Source organism: Grammomys surdaster, unplaced genomic scaffold (genome assembly GCF_004785775.1).
Source record: "Grammomys surdaster isolate TR1022 unplaced genomic scaffold, NIH_TR_1.0 126391, whole genome shotgun sequence".
NCBI lineage: Eukaryota > Metazoa > Chordata > Mammalia > Rodentia > Muridae > Grammomys > Grammomys surdaster.
This window is the reverse complement of record NW_021621185.1, coordinates 4,073,249-4,080,415: the sequence shown is the minus strand read 5'-3', so window position 1 is coordinate 4,080,415 and position 7,167 is coordinate 4,073,249.

The window sequence follows — 7,167 nt, the reverse complement described above, 5'->3', positions numbered from 1 at the left end:
TCATACTATAAAAGTCAAAAACATTTCTACAAAAGGTGCTGTGATATACTGGAAAGAAAAAAATTATATACATTGAGTGGTCTGAAATAAAATTGTCTACAAATTACTTAGAAAGTTAAAGGAAGAGAGTCCCCGCACCTGTTGTCATGCAGAGCAGATGGGTAGGTACCACTACGATGAATAAGTATATGGTGGAGAGATGGAAGAGAAAGAGAAGCAGATGGTTATGCACTGTGAAAAGAGCAATAACTGATAATGCCAGGGTAGTAAGAAATGTGTAATGTGTATAGGCTGAGCTGCCACTTGAGGCCATGGAGATGACCCTGCCAGTGATGTTGCTGAGGGCCATGTCGGGGGCCATGGCTCTGTAGCAGGAGGGGTCTATGCCAATGTGTCACACTTGATGAAAAGCCAGTCCCTAAGATACGAGAACAGAAAGCTGGTTTCCCTCTACCCCACACCTTTCTGAGTACAGCTCTCAGGAGAGCATCCTTGCACTTCACCTCAGCATCACAGTAGAGTTGACCTTGATGGAATGAGTGCAGGATGTGGCAAAAGGGAGAGCTGGTCCCACTCCTTGATAAGATAGTGTGGGAGAGTTGGCCCAGAAGGCATGAGCTGGCCCTGTCACTCACCTGGGCCGAGCAGAAAAACTGGCCCTGGTGGCACAAGTGCAGGAGAAAGGGCAGGCTGACTAGCTCAGCTTCATGCAGGTACAGAGTCAGGCACTTTGCAGTAGAACATCCCAACATCTGCCCCATCTATGAACTTCTGGAGTGCATGAGGTGGTCTGTCCTATAGATCTATAGCTTTAGGATCTCCATGACACAAGGGAGCAATAGGATATCTAAGGGGAGTCCTCTTGATATAGTATTGATACTATAGCATAAGCCAGAAGCATCGAATCAGAGCAATGACTGAATATAATGAAAGATTGCAAATAAAGCTGTTTAGGCAAATGGTTGTACTATGTGACATGCCATGACATAGCAGAGCATTCACAGATTTTTTTAATTGTCTGTTTGGCTTAGCATGGGGAGGTTGTGAGGGCAAAGGGCAAATACAGATGTATGGAGACATGAGTTGATTGGGATACATGATGTGAAATTCTTAAAAATGCAAACGTTAAAATAAAGTTGAAGAAAATACTGGCATTATTTGGAGCATTCATTTGATGGTTATTCCCCAAAATATTCTAATATAGGGCTACACATATTTCAAATTATTGCTAACCATAATTAGGTCAAAATTTCATAAGCTTGTGTTAACACTGGTTTTTGGAAATTTTCAATGAAATAAATTGAAATTTTACCTAATCTGGATTTCAGTCTAATGTATGTAATATCGGACCTGACCTTTGTTCCAGAAGCAATGTGCGTTAAAGAGTTGATTTTAAATTCATTCAGTGTTATGGACTTGTTTATCGCTATCGCCAAACACTATAATAAGATCCAAGCATGGAAAGGATCAGAAAAAGTTTTTAACTGTACAGTATTCCTAGTAGTAATTAATCATGAGTCAGAAATTATATTTAAATGTGAGCACTTGAAATATTATTGATTTTAAATCCCATCTAAAATAGATCAGTGTAAGTAAAAAATTAGTTTAAATGAAAACGCTAAAGTAGTATAAGTTAAGAAAATGATTAAGCGATATAGCAACATTACGAGTGGGATCAAATATTTTCAAAGTTCACTCTTCTATGGATTTCATACAAAATATATCTTAGGTGACCAACTCAATAGTAAGAAACACATGATTTAAGGTTTAAAGTGGGCAAATGCAGACAACTAAGAGCTATACATAATATTCTCTTTTGAAAACTAAAATCAAAACCACAATTTGACCTCTTAATTATATTTGTATATTATGAATGAATAAAAAGATAAAAATATTGGTGAAGATGCCATTAAAACTAAGCCCAGCTGGTAGGTGCTTGTATGTAGTTCTGATAGTTGTGAAATAAACATAGATTGATCAAAAATATTATTTAAATTTCTATAACTCATGCATTTCCTTTAATTTCATACAAATATAGGATGTTAGTATTTTGCAAGAAATAAAAGCAGCACATTAAAAATATGTCTTCCCTCCTATTCATTACAGCAGTTTTCACAATAGCTAAGATGTGAAATAGACACTTATTTTCAATAACAAGTGAATAAATAAAAAATTGAATAAAACCAGAAAAAAATCATCCTATCTCCAAAAATAAGCTAAATATTTTAGGACATGATGTTAAGTAAAATAACCCAGGCACAGAGAAATAAGCTGTTTATGTTTCATGTACTTCTGGAGTATCAAAAGATTAGAGATGGAGTAAAATTATGGCTGTCCAGAACTGTTGTAATAGCATTTACAAATGTGGAAATATGAGAAACAAGCAAATCATGGATGACAGAGTATTTGGAATACTGGATACATGACTGTGTGTTATGTACACACATGACAATACTCCGAATTCATATCACAAAGCACTAACGGATCATGCTTATGAAGGGACAATACAGACAGTGGAGTGAGCTATTTAACAACTTAAAACATGGAACTAATACAATAATAGAGGTGCATCCTCTTTATGATGGTCCAGTTTATAATTCTTTGACTTTAAAATGGTGAATTGTTATCTTAAAACTGTGGTTAAAGTGTATTAGCAATAATTAATTGCATTGGTGCACACACAAGATAGAGCCTGTGCTAGGAGCCAGACCCTCTAAGAACTGCTGCTATGAACAGGGTGGACAGTACCCTGATCTACAGTCAACCCAGACCCAGGGACACTTGACTCTGGTCACTCATTAGCCAATCCAAATGTCCCATCCAGTCTCACTGTGGCCTGGTTATGTAGCATAATGTGTTGTTTCACAACTTCTGTCACATAACAAAGGTCATGCATTAGTACAGCAGTTTCCGTATTGTTCAAAACATACCCCTTCCTCAGGAACCTTTAAGACTATAGAAGACTAGAAGATTCCATGTGTGCATTGTGATATTGATGATGGCTTGTGTGTGTGTTAGAAGACTCCATGTGTGTGTGGTGATACTGATGATGGATTGTGTGTGTTTGCTTTCTTGCTTGGTCATTTGGTTTTTGGTTTTTATTAGTTCTTTGGGAATATTACATATTATAATTTTATTCACCCACAACTCCTCCCAGATCTTCTCCCTTCTTCTAACCCTGTGTCTCTCTTCTCTTTGTCTGCCTGTCTTTTTCTTTTTAAAAACCATTGAGTCCCATTTGTGCTGTTTGTATACTCCTAGATTTGTGTTCTATCCATAAATAATCACAGTCTCCATATAGCCATCAAACTATCATAGCTTCATAGTCAGGGGAAGGACCTTGTGCCCATCTCCCTGTCCTTGATGGAATTATTTTAAGTTTAACTATTTAAAAATTTTGTTCATGTTGTCACACTGCCATGAGTTTATATGTGCAACTGTTACTTGTGTCCATGAAACACTGACTTCTTGTATTCATCTCTGAGGAAAAACTTTATTGTAGTTTAGAGTGACTATGGTAGTTGTTATTTTAATAGTGAGGAGACTAGATCATCAGAGAAAAGATTGAAATCAAGGAAGTCTGAACTTAAAACATTGATGAGGCTGTACAGTCAATGAAGGAAAGTAATTATTTATGATTTTTCTCAATATTTGCTTATTTTTGTTTATCTGTCTTGTGAATGTTTTGTGTGTATTTGTGCATATGTATGTGGATACCTGACATCTATCCTGTAACTGCAGTTTGCAGGTAGTTGTGAGCCTCCCAAGGTGTGCTGAAGACCATATTTAGGTCTTCTGCAAGATCAACAAGGTCTCTTACCCAATGAAGACCCTATCAAACACCATGAAGCAGGTACATATTAAGGAAGAAAGTGGGTAAGAGGTAATAGTTTGGGGTATGAGACTGTGGACACTGATGTTAAGTATAAATTGGCTAGGCTCTCTTATTTAAATCACAAGGAACATATACGGTAGTATGCACATATACAGTAAAAACACATATATAAAAAGCAAATCTAAAGGGACTTTATGAATTTAGCAAGTTACTATTCATTATCAAATACTTATAAATTTAAATATATTTATAAATATACTTTCTCATACTTAACAAAGTAGAAAATACACAGAAATATGGCATAATTTATTTAGCTCAACAGCTTTTCATTATTAAAGTCAGAACATACTGTCAATCAAAAAGAAGATCTTAAGAGAACACTGTTTTTTTTCTGTGTTCAAATTTTTATTAATCTCAAATAAAAACTTGAAATATAGTAAGGTTTTACAGTTATATAACAGTTTTTATTCTAAAGTGGGACTTTAGCATATTTTTATTATATGTAAAATATGAAAGAAACATCTCTGTTCAATATTCTCAAGAGAGAGGTAAACCCTAACTTCCTCAACAGTTAATTGACAAAAGAGAGGTAATCTCACAAAAAGTAGAAAAAGCTATTTCTAATCGATATATCATATAGTCTGATTAATTGTCAGTGGAGCTATACAAGTCCTTTGACAAAAGATTATTAATATAGATTTATATATCCTTAAATAAGGCCTTCATGACTCTCTGAGTGTGGAAGGAGCAACTGTTGGCGCTTCTGCCCTGATTTTACAAGAACTCTGAAAAATTGGCTTTAAAAATAGAAGAGGGGGAACGGTACCCCCTCAGAAGGAGTCCCCCTGAAATACTCTCCATCATGCCTTGTTCACTTTTCTCTCTCTAAAGCTGAAAGCTCATGGCAAATCTCTTGCTGACCATGTTGGTGACCTCGGGCACCACCAAGACCAACAAAACTTTGCCACAGATATGGGGAAGGACCCTCATACCCATAAAGGGAATGCCCCAGTCCCAGTTCCCTTATGGAGCCGAGGACTGATATGCCTGCCCAATACCACAGAAGGCACAGCTAACCGGCTACCACAAATATTAATGAAAAAAATAGATACCCTCACAAAGCCAGGCCCAATCATAAATACGATGAATAACAATTTACATCCAGGGAAGAGAAATCTCCCTGAGAATCCCCTTCTTTTTTCTTTCCAGGTAAAATTGAATCACCCGTGATGCCTGCTATTAGAAGTTCTAACCCAGATGGACCAGAAGCCAGGAGCCTCGCCCTTACCCTCACCCCCTACCTTTTCCCACCTGCACAAGGTCCCCTGAAGCTGGGCAACTGCAAGATCCTGCTTGGCAACTGCAGATAGACTCAAAGCAGTGTACCATATCATTTGAAGAATAGCAGGGAGACCATAACTCAAGCAGTGTACCATATCTTCTGAAGAATAGCAGGTTGCAGTCCTCCTCGCCCCCACGAATAACCAGGACCCGCCGGTCGGGTCAAGTGGCACCCAGACGTGGGGCTCGAGGCACGGACCTATCCGGACGGACCCTCATTGAGAGGATGTGCGCACGACATCAAGATTGAGCAAGACAGAGATCATCGCCCGTGACCTGTCATCCACTGAACCAGGTTGATGCTGCCATCAAGAAGGCAGTTGAAGTTCATTACCATCAGCTGAAAATTGCAGAGGATCCAGAAGTGACTCCGCAGGAGACTGACACAGCTGTCAGCTCCCCTGCCTCCCCCTACGGTCGACCCCTAGACTTCCACGCCCTCCAGAAGGGTCCCTGGTATGCCTGGCTTTGCCCTCATTTCTCTCGCTAGAGAGCTTGGCCTCTTGATCACCACAACAAAAATTGGCTTTTTCCTAAACCAAGGCCACCCTTGATATGGCCGCTAACATTGGGGAGCCTTCCTTTATGACAATATTACACCCCAAACTGACAAATGGTTGGTAACTTGAACATTTACAAGAGACTAGGATGGCTGTGAGTTAGCCCATTGACGGGATTATTGTAGGTCCACTTCCCAGGGGCCCACCCAATGCAGCCGAAAAGGAGTGCGTGGTGCTGGGAGTGGGTGCAGCCTACATGGCCTAAGACAGGGCTCTCACCCTCCTTTCACCCACATCAGAGTCCCTTGACGTTGCCCATCGTCAACAGCCTAAAACCTTCGACCATCGATGTGACTCGTCTCACATCAGTGTTTTGGGGTTGTGAACTTGTCTAAGACCCCCCATAATTAGACATCCAAATTCAAAACTCACATAGTTGGGATTGAACATAAGACGCCTTCTCTAACTAAACAGAGAAGGGGGAGATGCCAGAAGCCAGGACCCTCGCCCTTACCCTCACCCCCTACCTTTCCCCACCTGCACAATGTCCTCTGAAGCTTGGCAACTGCAAGATCCTGCTTAGCAACTGCAGATAGACTCAAAGCAGAGTACCATGTCTTCTTAAGAATAGCAGGGAGACCATAACTCAAGCAGTGTACCATATCTTCTGAAGAACTGCAGGGAGATCATAATTCAAGGCAGTGTACCATATAGACCATGACATGTTTCAAGGCACAGGCCAAGAAGATTTTGTACTTTTCCACCACCTGGACCCTCTTACCCCCTCCCCTTGTAAAACATGCTATAAAAAAGCATTTCATGTTCAAAAAAAAAAAAAGAAATTAAAAAAAATAAAAAAAAAAAAGAAACACTGATCCATACAAAATTTTTATTGACAGGCAATCGTTCCTATCTTTGTTTTAGTAAAGCAATTTTAAAGAATCATAAAACATCATATGCATAATATTCCCTTGGCTTTCTGTTGTCCTGAAAAATTATTTATTTTTTCTTTGAATCCTAATAGACTCTTCAGAACTGTTGTGCAATTACATGGCAAAAACCATTCTGACTTTTTTATTGATATTATATCATGCTTTAGAAAGTTACATAAGAGAACACTGGTTTTAAAATTAGGTATAAGAAAAAAGTGTCCAACCATAAACAAACTTTCTGTTCTTCTATTTTCTGTATAAAATAACATGACTTATATTCTACTCGCATACTTTTGGTTTCACTCCAGAATGGATATTTTGTCTTTCATGCTTACATCTGACATTATCTAATCCTGAAACATCATATCTGACTTTCTACGAGAAGCTATTCCAATGAGGATTTTAATGGGGAGTATATATATATATATATATATATATATATATATATATATATTACACCATTTTCTTATATCTTTGTTTATGTTATTCTATACTTTAAATAAAAATAGATTCTAACTTTCTACTCTTTTCTTTGATGAATAGTAAAATACATTATTTT